The following is an 18,617-nucleotide window of genomic DNA, read 5'->3' on the forward strand; positions in this document are numbered from 1 at the left end:
AAGCAACTTAGAACTGAGGAGGAATTTCCTGACAGTGAGAACAATGAATCAGTGGAACAACTTGCCTCCAGAAGTTGTGAATGCTCCAGCACTGAAAGTTTTTAAGACCATGTTGGATAAACATTTGTCTGAAATGGTATAGGGTTTCTTGCCTGAGCAGGGGTTGGACTAGAAGACCTCCAAGGCCCCTTCCAACTCCGTTATTCTGTTATTCTATTCTCTTATTTCTGCAGGGATGAGGGAACCACCACAGAGAAAGCCCTTCTTCTTGGCCCCACCAGATGGACCTTCTTAAGAAAGCTCCAACAGCTCTCCTCAAACTCCAGCCATGAAAATCGTGGGAATTGCACCATGCTGACATGCTGAATGGGACGGGAGAACCGTCTTTTCGCTTCTGATTTTAGCGGAATCTTTGCTTTCCCAAAAAGCTCCCTTATTTCCGCTGGGGCTTGTAGTCCTGCGAATCCAGCCAACCCTGAACCTCTCCCCAAAGGCTGCAGAGTCTCTGCCGTTTATCTTAGATAAACACAGCAGGTGTAGACACACGAGCAGTGCGCAATCTCGCCCCCGCGCCAACTTGAGAATTCAGACTCCGGGAAGTTCTAGCGATAAGCATGTTGGAACACGGCGTGTAATTCCTCAGCTCTGGCAATGGGAATCTGCACCCCATCGGGCTGCGTGACAACACAATGCAGTCTTTGCAACAAGTAGGGCTGGACAAACTCACACTAAAGATGGCTGCAAAGGCGCAGGAACGGTGAGATTTTTCGCACAGCCTGCCCGAGCATGCAACCATCCAAAGAGCTTTTTTTGGGGGGGTGGGTGGGAGGGGTGCCCTCTTTTTCCGGTCTCCCTTACAACCGTACAGAAAAGATTGCCCCGGATTTTGCACGCCCCTGAATATGCAAGGCCGGGACAAAAATTAAAATCCCGTTGACATCCAAGCTTAACCGAAATGAAGATGCATCGACGATATAATTTGCAAATCTGAAAGCTCACTCTGGCTTATTTTCTTGGCCAGGTTCGCCGTCACTCTCTTACGAGATTATGTGTGGACTTCTCCCTTTGAAATTTCCTTCATCAAGGATTAACTACCGTATTTTTCAGAGTATGAGACACACCTTTCCCCTCCAAAAAGAGGGGGGAAATCTGGGCGCGTCTTATACACTGAATACAGCATTTTTGGCCTCCCAAAACCCTGCGCCCTTCGCAAAAATGGACGTTCATAGCCTTTAGGAGGCTTCCAGAGTGCTCCTGGGGGCTGGGGAGAGCAAAAACCGTGGCACGACAAAACCGCGAAACCCTTATCCGGGAGACATAAGCACATCGCTAAAGCCGCGACGTCATCACCGTGCGTCATCACCGCCGCGACAACAGCGCAGCAACAGAAGGGCGCTTTAAAACGGCGCCGCAGCAAAAGCCGATTAGGTTTAGGGGTTTTTTTAGGGGTTTGTTTTAGGGTTAGGATTAGGGTTAGGGTTAGGGTTAGGTTAGGGTTAGGTTTAGGGTTAGTTTAGGGTTAGGTTTAGGGTACTGAGTGCTTGGGAATGCACGGATTTGCCCTCCACGATTATATCATCGCGGTAGGGTCGCGTTTTTCCTTAGCGCTTCGAACGGCGCAAATTAGTCTTCGCGCTTATGTCTCCGCGGATAAGGGCTTCGCGGATTTGTGGTGGAACCAGCAAAAACGAGCAAAAAATGGGCTGTTTTTTTCCTCGTTTTTGCCCTCCCAGCCCCCAAAGCACTTTGCAGGCCTCTCAAACTCTCTGCATGCCCCACTTTTTGCAAAAAACAAGAGGGTTTGGGAGGCCTGCAGAGTGCAAAAAACTGTTTTAAATTTATCTGTTCAAATCTTGGTGCATCTTATACTCCGGTACGTCTTATACTCTGAAAAATATGGTAGTTTGTTAGGTACAAACCTAGTTAGGGTTTTTTTTTTTTTTTGAGACAGGCCCAGGAGTAACTGTAAATGCCCAGTTTGATGGAGAGGTTATGGTGCTGGCCTAGAAACTGGGAGTTGGTGAGTTCTAGTTCCGCCTTAGGCATGAAAGCCAGCTGGGTGACTTTGGGCCAATTCCCAGGTGAGTTCTAGTTCTGCTTTAGGCATGAAAGTAGGCTGGGTGACTTAGGGCCAATCATCAGGAGATGGTGAATTCTAGTTCTGCCTTAGGCATGAAAGCCAATGAGATGACTTTGAGCCTATCACCAGGAGACAGTGAGTTCTAGTCCCGCCTTAGGCATGAAAGCCGGCTGGGTGACTTTGGCCCAATCAATCTTTCTCAGCTGAACCCACCTCACAGGACTGTTGCTGTGGGGGGAAAAGAGGAGGCAGAGAGAGCATTCTTCATGTTTAACCACCATGTTATTTATAAAATAATATAAAGGTGAGGTAAAAATTTAATAAATAAAATAATAAAATAATAACACCTATATGTCCATGGAGTTGCTTTGGCCACAATATGGAAGGCATTACCAAGATCTTCCTCCAATACTGTATTTTGGCTTCTCAGAGATTCTGTACCCCTAAGGTTTCTAGTAGGTCTCTCCTCCAATAACTAACCGGGTCTGCCCCTGCTTAGCTTCCCAAACTTGACCATGTGCTGCCACCTAGCAGAGCTAATGCAATTTGCACCTACTAATTAAAGTGTTTTATTATCTTTCAGTTGCAAATGTGAGGGTAGATTTGAAGGATTCTTGGGAACACAGGCATGGTCAGGAGGGGTCCTGCAACCTTGGAATAAACTTTGTCATCCATCTTATTGCAGCTAATACAGTTACGGATATCAACCATCTAAAGTTGCTTCAAATTTATACGGCCGGCATATAAATTTAATATAGTTACAAATACCAGTAAATGAACTCATGCCAAGTTGCAGAAATAAGGTGAAAAAGGGGGAACAAGGGAAAAGAGACAAGCAAGCGGCGGGGTGGGGTGGGGAGAGATAATCCAACATCTGCATTCATCCCATGGATAAAAGGACTTTCGTTTTAATCCAATTCGTTTCATATTGAGACAGTATGTGCAGTGGTTAAGGCACTGGGCTAGGAAACAGTGGTTTCTACTCCTGCCAGGCTCAAAACCATATGGATCACTTTGGACCAATCAACAGGAGATGGTGAGTTCTAGTCCTGCCTTAGGTATGACAGTGGGCTGGGTGACTTTGGACTAATCAATAGGAGAAAGTGAGTTCTAGTCCCACTTTAGGCATGGCCTGGGTGACTTTGGGCCACATCAGGAGACCGTGACTTCTAGTCCCTCCTTAGGCCTGAAAGCTTTCTGGGTGATTTTGGGCCAATCACCAGAGGACAGTGAGTTCTAGTCCTGCCTTAGGCATGAAAGCCGACTGGGGAACTTTGGGCCAATCACCAGGAGTCTGAGTTGTAGTCCCGCCTTAGCTATAGAAACCCTTTGGGTGACTTTGGGCCAATCATGAGGAGACAGTGAGGTTTTAGTCCGCCTTAGGCATGAAAGTTGTCTGGGTGACTTTGGGCCAATCGCCAGAAGGCAATGAGTTCTAGCCCCGCCTTAGGTATGAAAGTGGGCTGGGTGACTTTGGGCCAATCACCAGGGGACACTGAGTTCTAGCCCCGCCTTAGCCATAGAACCTTTTGGATGACTTTGGGCCAATCACCAGGAGACAGTGAGTTCTAGCCCTGGGTGCGTTCTAGCCCCACCTTAGGTATGAAAGTGGGCTGGGTGACTTTGGACCAATCACTAGGAGACAGTGATTTCTAGCCTCACTTTAGCCATAGAAATCTTTTGGATGCATTTGGGCCAAATACCAGAGACTGTGAGTTCTAGTCCCTCCTTAGGCATGAAAGTTGTCTGGGTGACTTTGGGCCAATCACCAGGGGACAGTGAGTTTCTAGTCCCTCCTTAGGCATGAAATCTGTCTGGGTGACTTTGGGCCAATCACCAGGAGGTCGTGTTCTAGTCCCTCCTTAGGCATGAAAGCTGTCTGGGTGACTTTGGGCCAATCACCAGGAGGCCGTGAGTTCTAGTCCCTCCTTAGGCATGAAAGCTGTCTGGGTGACTTTGGGCCAATCACCAGGAGGCCGTGAGTTCTAGTCCCTCCTTAGCATGAAAGCTGACTGGGTGACTTTGAGCCAATCATCAGGGGACAATGAGTTCTAGTCCCGCCTTAGGCATGAAAGCCAAGTGGTGACTTTGGGCCAATCACCAGGAGTCTGAGTTGTAGTCCCGCCTTAGCCATAGAAACCCTTTGGGTGTCTTTGGGCCAATCACGAGGAGACGGTGAGTTTTAGTCCCACCTTAGGCATGAAAACCATGTGACTTTGGGCCAGTTTCCCCCCCCTCTCAATCCAGCCCAGCCCACCTCACGGGTTGTCTTGAGGAAAATAGGAAGAGAAAGTGTGTGGGGTATGCTGGCCAGGTATATACCTGGAGCGAAGGAAGGTATTATACAAACCCAAGGATAATGTCAGGTTAATGTAAATTAAGCTTGTTCTGCAAAGTCAGTCCCTCTGGGTTGACCCAAAGAGGGGGGAAAAAACAAGCTAAGGTTGCACCTTGCCTGTGGTCACCTGCTCCCCACCCAAATAAATCCATCTGTCTTGAGTTCAAGTTGCGACACGCTTTCCGTCATCCACTGCTGAACTCTGGGACCACAATGGTCACCATTTCTGGATGGCGGAAATCCCACAGGTGTAACTTCCTCTTTTGCAGTTACCGTAGCCAGGGTCACGACTGGCCCCACCCCCATCTTCCCCTCCCTTGCAAGATCCACATCCTGAACCCTTTGGTCCCACCCCCCACCCCCTTTCAATTCCGATCCTCCTGGCTTGTGCCCTTCTGGCTGTGGATTATCGAAAACTGTCAATCAAACCTAATTGTTGGCTTTTCCCCTTTACAGATTAACAGTTGGAAGGGATCTTGTAGGTCATCTAGTCCAACCCCAACCTCCCCAAGCTTGTTCGAGCCTTCTTTGGTTTTTACCTGGATATTTTTTCCCCTAAATAAGGCTTCCATCATTTGCCTCTAAAAAGCTCCAAATTTATTTATTTAATTGCATTTATCGACCGCCCATCTCTCTAGGGAGAAGCGCTGCCGCCCGACCTCCGCCAACAACTGCGCTTGCTGAACCACGAAGTGCGACCGCGGGAGCAGTTTCTAGTCCTCATGACCCTAGATCTAGTCTAGATCAGGATTTCCCCCGACCACTGGGACAGAGAAGCGATCGCCACCTCATTGCTGCGGGCACCAACTTGGCACACACACACACACAACAACCACACACACACCAACCAGGTGGGCTTGGAAGCGACGCGATCGTGAGAACGGAGCCGACACGGGTCTTGCACCCCGTGTCGCGAGCGCCCCGCAATGCCGGGTTCCGGTGTCTCTCTTCCCAGGGGCAGCGGGGCGGGATCCACCGCCGTCCTGCCTGCGCTCGCCTCCTTCCTTCGCCCGGCCCCGCGTCCCCGACGCCCCGCCCGGCCCACGTGAGAACGCGGCCCGCCCGAGTTCCGAGGGCGGCGGCGCTTCCCCCCACGCACACACCCCGGTTGGGTGGGAAGGGAGAGACCCACCTCCGGGGCCGGCCGACCCCTCCGACTGGCCGGGCTGGCTTCCCGGCGGCTGGTGATGATGATGAGGAGCCTCCGGCCGAGCACGCAGCCCCAGCCCAGCCAAAGCCGGCGGAGCGAGCCTAGAAGGCGGCCCCGCGCGGCGGCTGGCCAAGTCCCGGCCCCTTCGCAGTCCCCTCCCTTCGTCAAACTTTTCCGCCCAGCCGCCGCCGCTGCAGTCGGGAGGGCGCCATCTTTTCCCCCAGGCCGCCCCGCCGGAGCCCCCCGGAAAAAAGCCGGCCGGGGGGGGTTTCCCGGGAGGCGGCACCCTCGGGTCCCGCGGGCGCCCGTCGCCCCAGCCGTCGGGAGTGGGTTCCCAGCCGTCTCCGTTTGAGGATCTCTCCAGCGGGGGCCCTTTGGAGGGGGGGGGTTCTCTCTCTATCCGGCTGGGGGACTGGAGCCGACGGGCGCTTTCCAAAGGGGGCAGCGCAGGCAATCCAAACCCCCCCCTCCACTCCGCCCCGTCTCCAACCGGAGCGAGGAATTCCCGGCTTTGGAAGCCGCGCTCCGCTTGCAAAGAGTTGCAGCCGGGTGCAGCCCGTCACCCCTCCCCACACCACCCCAGTCCTTTCCTTCCCCCCTAATCCGGCTTTCCTAAAGGGCAGGACGTGATTAGGGGGTCTAAATTTCCTGCAATCTGCTCGACGGGCGGGCAGGGCAGACGCCCCTTCCCGCTCGGCTTCTGCAAACGCGAGAGGAGACACCCCACCCCCAGGACTGGATCCCGGACCCTCCGCCCCCCCCATGCTCTCCCCACGGCTCGCTTCTCCCCCTAATAACCCCCCTCGTCCGCCCCCTCGGGGGAAGGGGGAGAGAAAGGGAAAAAAGGGGACCACCGCTTCCCGCCCCCGGCCGGCTTTGGAAAGCGGAGAGGAGCCCCCCCCCGGATGATTCCAGGGCGCTCCGCCCCCGCTTCTCCCCAAATAACCCCCTCGTCCGCCCCCCTCGGGGGAAGGGAGAGAAAGGGAAAAAGGGGGGACCACCGCTTCCCGCCCCCAGCCGGCTCTGGAAAGCGTAGAGGGACCCCCCCCCCTGGATTGATTCCAGGCCGCTCCCCCCAAATAACCCCCCCTCCGTCCCCTCGGGAGTTGGGAGAAAGAAAAAGGGGGGCAGCCCTTCCCGCCCCCGCCCGGCTCTGCAAAGCGGGAGAAGAGACCCCACCCCTTGGATCCCCCCCCCTTAATAACCCTCCCGTCCGTCCCCTCGGGGGGGTGTGGAAAGAAAAAACCGGGGAGGCTTCCCCGTTGCAAGCGGCAACTCCGCCGCCTTGTCAAGCCTCGTAGGCCCCGGGCCGGAGACACAACCACCCCGCTGCTTCTCCCCTCCGACCCAGCCAAGGCCGGGCGTGCGGGACGGGACGGGGAGCCGCGCGATCTCGCCTTACCTTGGGCCAAGCTGGACTTGCTTCGGGCGCAGCCGGTGGCGGGGACGGCGGAGGGTCTCCGCCGGTGCCGTCCTCGCAGCTCCGGCGCCGGGCTCTCCTCCTGCGAGCGACGCCGGATCGCCCACCAGGACCGTTAAACGGCGTTGCCGGGCGGAGCGGCGGCGAGGGGCTTGCAAGCGGGGCCGCCGCCGGGGCTGCTGTCAGGGCAGCAGGCGGACGTCAAGCCCCGGCGGGAGCAAATCCGACTATCGCCACCGCCGCCCGGCAGCGGCGCGTTTGAAAAGCCGCGGTTTGGCTGCTGCTTCCATGCTTTTCTTGCGGGGCCCGCCGGCCGTCTGCCTGGCTTGGCTGGCTGAGCGTGCGGGGACCCCCAGGGCCCTCCCGTCGGCCGGAGAGGGGCAGATCGCTTGCAGGGTGAAGCCCCGCACGCCGCCGCCGCCGCCTCCTCCGCCGCCGAGAGTTTCCTCCAGCCGCGCGCTCCCCCGCCGGGCCCCGCCCCCTCCCCCGGCTGCCCCCCCCCCCCACCACCTCGGAGCTGGAGCGAGCGGCTACAAAAAGTGTGGTGGGGGGGGGTCGTCACCACCGCTCTCCTTAGCGCCGCCCGCCATTGGCTGCCGCGCTGTGTCAACATTCCAAAATGGAACGTTGCCCGAGCCGGCTCGCGCGCCCATTGGTCGGGACGAGTGCAATAGAAAGCGAGTGGAAGAGAAATGAGGCGGGGTGGGCGAGTCGCCGCCGCCGCCGCGTTCTCTTGCCAGTCGGCACGCAGCCGCCGCTGCCGCCGGCTGCTCGTCTTATCCTCTCCGCGCTTTAGTTTTGTGTGTTTTTCTGCAATAATACATAGAGAGTTGGAAGGGACCTTGGAGGTCTTCTAGTCCAACCCCCTGCCTAGGCAGGAAACCCTATACCGTTTCAGAGAAATGGCTATCCAGCATCTTCTTAAAGACTTCCAGTGTTGGGGCATCACACTTCTGGAGGCAACTTCTGTTCCACTGATTGATTGTTCTGTCAGAACAATTTCTCCTCAGTTCTAGGTTGCTTCTCTCCTTGATTAGTTTCCACCCATTGCTTCTTGTTCTGCCCTCAGGTTCTTATAGAAAGCTTGATTCCCTCTTCTTTGTGGCAACCCCTGAGATATTGGAAGACTGCTATCATCTCGCCCCTAGTTCCTTCTTTTCATTAAACTAGGCATACCCAGTTCCTGCAACCGTTCTCATATGTTTTAGCCTCCAGTCCCCTAATCATCTTTGTTGCTCTTCTCTGCACTCTTTCCAGAGTCTCCACATCTTTTCTACATCGTAGCGACCAAAACTGTGTGTTTGTGTGTGTAAAACTTTTATTTTTTTTCCATTTTAAAAACATTTCATCAGTGTGTCATCTGAGTACATGTTTTTTTGTGTTATACTAGTTACAGCTTACTACCGAATTCTTCATATACGTCTATTCTTTATTTTAAGGGACGCTAAGGCGCTGAGCTTGTCGATCAGAAAGGATTGGCAGTTCGACGGTTCGAATCCCTGGCGCCACTAACAGATTGAGCTTTTGAGCTGGGATTGCTGGAGAAGGTTCCTGTGCGCAAGGAGCTCTCGACTTACAAAAGTTCATTTAGTGACTGTTCAAAGTTACGTCGGCACTGAAAAAGCGATGTAGGAAGGCCCTCTCCCAGAAAAATGAAATATCCTAGGAAATATTGAAAAGGCAGAATATTTCTCTGGATGAAAAGAAAGAAACATGTTTTAAAAGACAGAATAGCTGCCTGCAGCTTCCTGCCCAGCCCCCTTTGTTAATGAGCCATTAAAGCCTGAGCTAGTCCACTTTACATAATAAAGAGTTCTCCCTTCAGCTCCAGAGTGATGGGATTAAGGCATGATAATATTGGCCCTTTACCCAACTGACCACATGGCATCTGAGAACTCAACCAAACCTGGATTCAAAACGCAGCCTAGGGAGTTGCCCCTGCATGGCCCATGGGAGTCTGACAACAATCAGAATGCAAGATCAAGACCAAAGGCCAGAGGATAAAACCAGCGACTCAGCATCTCAGTCCCTCCTTCTCTTTTCTCCACCAACATTGAAGCATGTGATCCCCTTTTCTGTCCTGTCCTCCATTAAACCATCTTTCCAAGCAGCCTCCATGTCCAGTGTCTTTTTCCCCACGTGGAGCCGAACCCAGAAGGACATTTCTTCCAAGCGACTTAGGACTATTCACTCTTACGACCATTGCAACCTCCGAACGGTCACATGATCAAAATTCAGACACCCCCCCCCCAGGCAACTGATTCCATTTCTGACAGTGGCATTGTCCTAGGACCATGTGATTGTGACATTCTGATAAGCAAAATCAATGGGGATTCACTTCACAGCCTCATTAAGTGCAGTGATTCACTTAATAAATGTGGCAAGAAATGTCACAAAATGGGACAAACTCACTTAAGAAACAGTCTCACTTCGTGACGTAAATGTTGGGCTCAATTGCGTTCATAACGCGAGGACTTTCCTGTATTTTTGTGTTGAGGTTTTATTTCAGAATGCAAATTGCCCCGAGCCTTGGGGGGGGGGAAGAACAGGAGGGTATACAAATGTTGTCACAACTAAATAATGGTGAGTTTAAAGCCGACCTCAACAAAAGTGGAGAAGTCACTTGATTTCTCTGCAAAGGAACCGAGATTCAGGTCGTAAATCTAGAAAATGTATTGTGTATGGCAGGCGTGGCAACATCTGGCCCTGGTTCTAATCCAGCTGTAAGATTGCATCTATTTCCCAAGACACTTACAATCGCAACAACTTACAATAGAAACTCCAGACACAATTGTGGCCGTAAGTCAAGGATGTCAGAGTTTGTTGCATACATTCAAATCCAGAAAGCACGCCCAGATAACTGATGCAGCAGGAGCCATTAACTTTTTATATACATAAGACTAGATGGATAAATGTACAATACCAACAGGTGGTTCTTCCTAGTAAACACAAGGCAGGAGAGTTACAGGCAAAGACAAGCAGTTAGCTTCATATCAGCAGACAAGCCAGACAGACTGCTAGTTTACTTCTCAGAGCAGCAGACTGCTTAAGTTTCGGTTTCAGTTCTCTGCACAGACTCTGCTCTGTTTACACTCCCATTGGCTGGCTTAGTTGCTATGCCCGTTCATTGGCTGGCCTTGTTCCCATGTCTCTCCCAGTCATGAATATTTTTAACAACCTAGGCACCTTATGAGCCAAGGTGGCGCAGTGGTTAAATGCAGCACTGCAGGCTACTTCAGCTGTAGTTCTGCAGTTCGGCTGTTCAAATCTCACCGGCTCAGGGTTGACTCAGCCTTCCATCCTTCCGAGTGGGTAAAATGAGAACCCGGATTGTTGTTGGGGGCAATATGCTGACTCTGTAAACTGCTTAGAGAGGCTGAAAGCTATGAAGCGGAATATAAGTCTAACTGCTATTGCTATTGCTACCTTCCCAACCATGAGGTCTAGACCCTTGACTGGAAGATTGACACTTGTATTCCTCAGTTCCTTTTGAAACTCCTCTCTTTGTCCGACGCCATTGTTCATTTAAAGACCGGTGCTTCCCAAGGTTGGCCACTTGATAGTGTGTGGACTTCAACTCCCAGAATTACCCAGCTGTCTGGGGAGTTCTGGGAGTTGAAATCCATTGATCTTAAAAGTGGCTAAGTTTGAGAAATTCTGCCATTGATCAACCCGTCAAGAACATTTCCAAGGTACAGGTAGTCCTCAATTTACAACTGTTCATTCAGTTACCGTTTAAAGTTACAATGGCGCTGAAAAAAAGTGACTTACGACCAGGGTGGGATTGAAAAAACGTTAGCAACCAGTTCTCTGCCTATTTACTGGGTGGGCGTGGCCATGGTGGGCATGGCCTACTCGGCTTCCTGTGCGATGGCGGGGGTATATGTGCATTTGTGCCCTTCCCAGGCTCTGGAGGCTTTCCTTGAGCCTCCGGGAGGGTGAAAATGGCCTCTCCCGGGCTCTGGAGGCCCTCCGGAGGCCAGAAACGGGCCCATTCCAGACTTCTGGGAAGCCCGTTTTTCAACTTCCCAGAGCCTCCATGGAGCAGCTGGCTTAATGAATGGGCTGCGTGGAGACTCCTGGGAGGGGAGAGGTGGGCGAGGCCAGCCAGTTCTTGCAATAACCAATTCGGCGAACCAAATGCAACATTAACCTCCGGTTTGCCCAAACCAGTGCGAACCGGCTGAATCCCAATCCTGCTTATGACTTTTTTTCACATTTATGACTGTTGTGGCATCCCCACGTGATCAAAATCCAGGTGCTTGGTAGCTGGCTCATATTTATGACAGGTTGCAACGTCCCGGGGGGGTCATCTGATCCTCTTTTGTGACCAACAGAGTCAACGGGGAAGCTGAATCCACTTCAAAAGCTTCCCAACTTATTGAACAACTGCGGTGATCCGCTTAGCAACCGTGGGAAGAAAGGTCGTAAAATGGGGAAAGGTCAGTAGAGATTCTCCGTCATCCAGGTCGAGGCTGTTCTCCCAAGGTGCTTTTTCAGGAGGCAACTGACTTTCTGAGTTTTTTCTTTTGAAGATGTTTCTCTTCTCATCCGAGAAGCTTCTTCAGCTCTGACTTTGACGGTGGAGAACGGAAGGATTTATACTCCTTGCAGACGGCTGGTCATTTGCATCCTTTTAGAGGGTCGTTGAGGCCACCTGGAGTTTATCTCTGTCCTCAAGGTCACCTGAGCGATGCAAATTGTTCTTTCCATTCCCCACCATCCAATCAGAACTGAAGAAGCTTCTTGGATGAGAAGCAAAACGTCTTCACAAGAAAAAAGGACAAGGAAGTCCAGTGGCCTCCTGACAGAAGCACCTTTGGGACAATCGTGGCCTGGATGATGGAGAATCTCTACAGTCTTTTGCCTCTGCAATTTGGGATGGAGACCCTTGGGAGGGTGGGGAGTAGGAACAGATTTCCAGAGGGAAAAAACTGTGGACTACAGGAACCATTTGCACCACTCAGGTGACCCTGAGGACACAGAGAAACCTCCAAGTGGCCTCAACGACCCTCTAAAAAGGATGCAAATGACCAGCTTTCTCCAAGGAGTAGAAATCCTTCCATTCCTCTTCATCCACTCAGAGCTGAAGAAGCTCCTTGGATGAGAAGGGAAACGTCTTCAGCAGAAAAAACAAGAAAGCCCAGTTTTCTCTTGAACAAAGCACCTTTGGGGAAAAGCCACTTTGTGGCACGACAAACGCGCTCGACTAAAGCGCGCCCGATTAAACCGCGTCGCTGACGTCATCAACAGGGCGACAACAGCGAGCGCAGAGAAAGAAGGCGCTTTCAATAGCGCTTTGAAAGCAAGCCGATTCAACTTAAGGTAAGGGTTAGGTTTAGGGTTAGGTTAGGGTTAGGTTAAGGGTTAGGTTTAGGGTTAGGTTTAGGGTTAGGTTTAGGGGGTTAGGTTTAGGGGTTAATTTTAGGTTTAGCGTTTACAGCGTGCTTCTGTCTCCATGCTGTTGTCGCCCTGTGATGACGTCAGCTACGCGGTTTCGTCGAGCGCGCTTTAGTCGAACGCGGTTTTGTGATGGAACCAAGCCACTTAACAAGTCTCGCTTAACGACAGAGACCAATACTAATCCTAAAACTAGGATTCCCTGTATGTAACGGGGGGGAGCTTTCTGCTCTTAAAAGGGGTAGGGGGATGCTTACCAGAATTGGGGAAGGGGCACGAAAGTGGCAGTGGGTGGGGGGGAAAGGAAGGAAGCTTAATCCTCTCTTTTTCCGTGCCAAAACAGTCTCGGTGAGAGCCAGAGGGCACCGCGCCTCCACCGGCAAATCGGATTAATAATTAAAAATCGTTATCTAAGTTTGGTCGGCCCGTTCCTTGGCTAGGACCGGTGCCAAAATTTCCCCCTTTCTTTTAACAACTCATTATCTCTCCTTCCTCTGCACCGTTCCTTCTCTATGGCAGAAGTCCTCGAGGTACAGCCACGAGGGAGCCCGACATTTCTGTTGCTAAGCGAGGCAGGTGGGATGTGAATCCGGCCTCATCTTACGACCCTTCTGGCCATCGTCCTTAAGCGAATCCCTGCAGTTTTTCAGTTGGGAACACGGTTGTTTAAGCGAATTAAATATATATATATTTAAAGTCACAACTCCTGGTATGCCCCAATTATGGTTCGAATCCCAGTAAGGGTATGGCTAGCTGATGAGAACTAAATAGCTTGAAATAGATCTATACTAGTCTCCCTTTATTTATTTATCAGCACAAATAAAACACACACACCACATATATAGATAGATAGATAGATAGATAGATAGATATATAGATATATATAGATATAGATATAGATATAGATATAGATAAGATAGATATAGATAGAGATAGATATATAGATAGATATAGATATAGATATAGATAGATGATAGATATAGATAGATGATAGATATAGATAGATGATAGATAGATAGAGATAGATATAGATAGAGATATAGATATAGATATAGATATATAGATATAGATAGATAGATATAGATATAGATATGTTTAGTGTCCCTTTATTTATTTATCAGAACAAATACAACACACATATATATATATATACATACACACACAGTACATACAATACAATACAATACAATACAATATAATAGCAGGGTTGGAAGGGACCTTGGAGGTCTTCTAGTCCTTGCCTAGGCAGGAAACCCTGTATCATTTCAGACAATGGCTATCCATCTTCTTAAAGACTTCCAGTGTTGGGGCGTTCACAACTTCTGGAGGCAATTTCTGTTCCACTGATTCATTGTTCTAACTGTCAGGAAATTTCCCCTCAGTTCTAAGTTGCTTCTCTCCTTGATTAGTTTCCACCCATTGCTTCTTGTTTTACCCTCAGGTGCCTTGGAGAATAGCTTGACTCCCTCTTCTTTGTGGCAGCCCCTGAGATATTGGAAGCTGCTATCATGTCTCCCCTGGTCCTTCTTTTCATTAAACTAGACATGCCCAGTTCCTGCACCGTTCTTCATATGTTTTAGTCTCCAGTCCTTTAATCCTCTGTTGCTCTTCTCTGTCTTTCTAGATTCTCCACATCTTTTCTACATCGTGGTGACCAAAACTGAATGCGGATTCCAAGTGTGACCTTACCAAGGCCTTATAAAGTGGTATGAACCTTCACGTGATCTTGATTCTCTCCCTCTGTTGATGCAGCCTAGAACTGTGTTGGCTTTTTTGGCAGCTGCTGCACATGGCTGGCTCCTATTTAAATGGTTGTCCACTAGGACTCCAACATCCCTCTCACAGTTACTCCTATTGAGCCAGGTACCACCTATACTGTACCTGTGCATTTCGTTTTCTGCCTAAATGTGGAACTTTACATTACTTCCCAGACTAGTTTCAACCCTTGGGTTTCCTGGTGGCCTCCCATCCAATGACTTAAATCTGGCCCCGCTTCTCTTTTTCAGCTAAGGTTGTTAGGTGGCACTTGGGGAGTACACCCACATACAGTCCTCGACTTACACCACAATGGAAGCCAAAGTTTCTGTGGCTAAGTGAAACATTTCTTAATCGAGTTTACCCCATTTTATGACCTTTCTTGCCACGGTTGTTAAGTGAATCACTGCCGTGAAGTGAATCTGGCTTCCCCATTGAATTTGCTGGTCAGAAGGTCACAAAAGGGGATTGTGTGATCCCGGGACACTGCAACAGTCATAAATACGAGTCAGTTGCCAAATGTCTGAATTTTGATCACGTGGGGATGCTACTATGGTCATAAGTGTGAAAATTTGGTCCTGTCACTTTTTTCAGTGCTGTTGTAACTTTGAACGGTTGCTAAATGAACCGTTGTAAGTCAAGGTAGTTTTCTTGACTTGGTTTCTTCCTTCCTGCAGCATAGGGAAGTCCTCAACTTGCAACCATTCATTTAGTGACCATTTGAGGTCACAATGGCACTAAAGAAAAGTGATTTAGGATCTTTTTTTCACACTTATGACCGTCTTAGCATCCTCTTAATCAGGTGATCAGAATTCAGACATTTTGGCAACTGATTCATATTTACGACGGTTGCCGTCTCCTGGGATCATGTGCTCCTCTTCTGACAAGCCAAATCCAAGAGGAAGTCAGATTCACTTAACAACCGTGTTACTAACTTCACAACTTGCAGGGATTCACTTAACAATGGTAGCAAGGACGGTCGTAAGATGGGACAAAACTACAAATGTCTTGCTTAGCCACAGAAATATTGGGTTTGTTTGTGGTCGTACATCGAGGACGGCTTGTACTTTGTAACTTTTTTTTCCTAGTCTGTCATAACTGTGAACCGTCATTATGCAACTGGTTGTTAAGCGAGGACTGGTTTAGATTTGCAGCTTGGGGTTGATGGAAATCTAATGCACACCCCTGGCATATTTTACTCAACTAAGGCAAATAAAAAGTGGGACGTGGTGGCTCAGTGGCCAAGACGCTGAGCTTGTTGATCAGAGAGGTCGGCAGTTCGGCGGTTCGAATCCCTAGCACCGCATAACGGAGTGAGCTCCCGTTACTTGTCTTAGCTTCTGCCAACCTAGCAGTTTGAAAGCACGTAAAAAATGCAATTGAAAAATAGGAACCACCTTTGGTGGGAAGGGAACAGCATTCCGTGGGCCTTCGACATTGAGTCATGCCAGCCACATGACGACGGAGATGTCTTCAGACAGCGCTGGCTCTTCGGCTTTGAAACTATCTATCTGTTTCTCTCTCTCTCTCTCTCTTCTATCTATCTGTCTGCCTGTCTATCACTATCTATCTATCTATCTATCTATCTCTATCTATCTATCTATCTATCATCATCTCTTATCAGGGACGCGGTGGCTCAGTGGCTAAGACGCTGAGCTTATCGATCAGAAAGGTCGGGAGTTTGGCGGTTCGAATCCCCAGCGCCCCATAACGGAGTGAGCTCCCATTACTTGTCCCAGCTTCTGCCAACCTAGCAGTTCGAAAGCACGTAAAAAATGCAAGTAGAAAAACGAACCACCTTTGGTGGGAAGGGAACAGCATTCCGTGAGCCTTCGGCTTTTAGTCATGCCAGCCACATGACCACAGAGACGTCTTCGGACAGCGCTGGCTCTTCAGCTTTGAAACAGAGATGAGCAGCGCCCCCTAGAGTCAGGAACGACTAGCACATATGTGCAAGAGGAACCTTTACTTAAGGCAAATAATTGATGTGTTTGTAAGGTTACCTAAGGTCTCTCGGCATTAGTTCATCCTTTTTGCATTTACTAGCTTCCTATAGTATTCTACAATTCCAGCCGGAAAACAAAATGATTTATTAAATTTAAAACCACCCACACTTCCTGTTGAAATGTCATTGCCACGTGTCGGTTTTTGCATCTCCAAAAAGCTTTCTTTAAAAAGGAAAAAAAAACGCAGGTTGTTATTTTTTCCTCATTATTAAATGACACTCGCATTTAATTTAAGATATCCATCGTTCTTTATTGCCGTGTGTATTATCTTACCAGTCGTGCCTATGATTTATGATGGATACTGGTCGTTCCGATTGTTGGGCAAGTCTGGTTTCTCTCCAGCTGCGGAAATAATTTGCTTTCGAGTTGCGGCGGAACTGCAAATCCCATCAGGCCTTGCCATTAGTGAGGGATTCTGGGAGTTGTAGTACAACAAACATCTGGAAGGTTGCAGACTAAAGCTCAGATGATGACTTTGTGACAACTTTCTGGACTTCAACTCCCAGAATTCCTGAGCCAGCTGTGGCATTTACTAGTAAATGGGTGACTCTTGTAAGCTTAAGAAATAAGATAGATTTATTATTTTCTTTTTCTATCTGTTCTTAGGTTTACAAATTGCTTTGTTATGTTGGAAGGATGGGACGCTTTGGGACTTCATTTACTTATTTAAACTTAAGAGGGGGGGAATGAAAATATAGAGAATATATTTTCATTTCTCCCCCTTTAAGTTTAAATAAATGAATCCAAACAAGGCTGTCATCTCAGATGCTTAGCTGAATTTGTATCTTAATTCTTTTTTCTCTTTCTGTCTCTCTTTCTCTATCTCCCTCTGTGTGTGTGTCTCTTCTATCTCTCCCTCTGTCTCCCCCCTCTCTCTGTCTTCTCTCTCTGTGTCTGTCTGTCTGTCTCTCTCTCTGTTTCTCTTTCACTCTCCCCCTTTCTCTCCCTTTCTATCTTCTTCTCTGTCTCTCTTTCTCTATCTCCCTCTCTCTGTCTGTCTCTCTCTCTGTTTCTCTTTCTCTCTCCCCCTCTTTCTCTCCCTTTCTATCTTTTTCTCTACCTCTCTCTTTCTCTCTTCCTGTCTCTCTCTCTCTGTCTCTTTTCTCTATCTCCCTCTGTGTGTGTGTATCTCTTTCTCTCTTTCTCTCCTGTCTTTCTTTCTCTCTCCCTCTTTCTCCCTTTCTATTTTTCTCTACCTCTCTCTTTCTCTCTCCCCGTCTCTCTCTTTTTCTCTCTATTTCTCTGTCTCTCTCTTCTCTATCTCTCCCCCCCTCTCTCTGTCTTCTCTCTCTCTCTTCCTTTCCCTCTCTCTGTTTGCATGGGATGAATCTCAGACGTTTAGCTGAATTTGTATCTTAATTCTTTTTCCGGGTGCCTTTATCAGGTTGTCTCCACATTATATATTCATTATTTTATTTATTAGATTTGTATGACTTATAACTGATGTACCTGATAATCCTGCCTCTTCCTAGTTTTCCCAACAACAACCTACGAGGTGGGTTGGGTTGACAGAGAGACGGACTGGCCCAAACTTACAGTGGCTTTCATGCCTAAGGTGGGACTAGAACTCACTGTCATCCGGCTTCTAGAACCAGCATCTTAACCACTACCCCAAACTGTCTTTCTCTATTATAGCAAGGGTAGAAATGATGGTGAACAATGGTGCCTGTTGGAGTGGAATTCCTGGGTTTTGGGGGGTGTCTTTCTAGCTTCACCTAGTTTTTGCAGGGATTCATCCCATGCAAACAGAGGGAGGGAGAGAGAGAGAGAAACAGACAGAGAGAGAGAGAGAGAGAGAGAGAGAGAGAGAAGGAGACAGAGGGAGAGATAGATAGATAAAAGATGGAGAAAGAGAGAGGGAGAGAGAGAAGGAGACAGAGGGAGAGATAGAAAGAGAGAGAGAGACAGAGAGAGAGAGAGAAAGAGAGGTAGAGATATATGAAAAGAGAGAGAGAAAGAGGGAGAGAAAGAAAGACAGGAAAAAAGAGACAGGAAGAGAGAGAGAGGGAGAGAGAGAAGAGACACAAAGAAGAGAGAGAGAGGGAGGAGGAAGAGAAAGAGAGAGGGAGAGAAAAAGATAGAAAGGGAGAGAAAGAGGGGGGGAGAGAAAGACAGGAGAGAGAGAGAAAGAGAAACAGAGAGAAAGCGAGGCAGAGAGACAGAAAGGGAGAGAAAGAGAGGGAGAGATAGAAAGATAGAGGGAGATAGAGACAGAGAGGGACAAAGAGAGAGAGACAGGGAGAGAGAAAGAGAGAGGTAGCGGAAAAGAGAGAAGGGAGAGAGAAAGAAAGAGATGTCAAGTTGTCAACACACACACACAAAGAAAAAGAGAGAGACAGAGAGACAGAGAAGAGGAGATAGAGAAAGAAACAGAAGGAGAGAGAGAAAGAAGAGACGAAGCTAGAGAGACAGAAAGGGAGAAAAATTGAGGGAGCGATAGAGAGAGAGAAAGAGGCAGAGGGAGAGAT

General features: G+C 49.1%; 1 protein-coding gene across 1 annotated transcript in view; it reads right to left on the bottom strand.

Annotated features, from left to right (window-relative positions):
- SLC2A4RG (SLC2A4 regulator) overlaps positions 1-5,692 on the bottom strand; it is a 33,837-nt gene extending 28,145 nt beyond the window's left edge. The window contains 1 exon segment of the mRNA XM_032218188.1: positions 5,551-5,692. The gene's annotated coding sequence lies outside the window, so the exon portion shown is untranslated.
- Between the last annotated feature and the right edge of the window lie 12,925 nt (positions 5,693-18,617).

This window comes from Thamnophis elegans, chromosome 5 (genome assembly GCF_009769535.1).
Source record: "Thamnophis elegans isolate rThaEle1 chromosome 5, rThaEle1.pri, whole genome shotgun sequence".
Taxonomy (NCBI): Eukaryota; Metazoa; Chordata; class Lepidosauria; order Squamata; family Colubridae; genus Thamnophis; species Thamnophis elegans.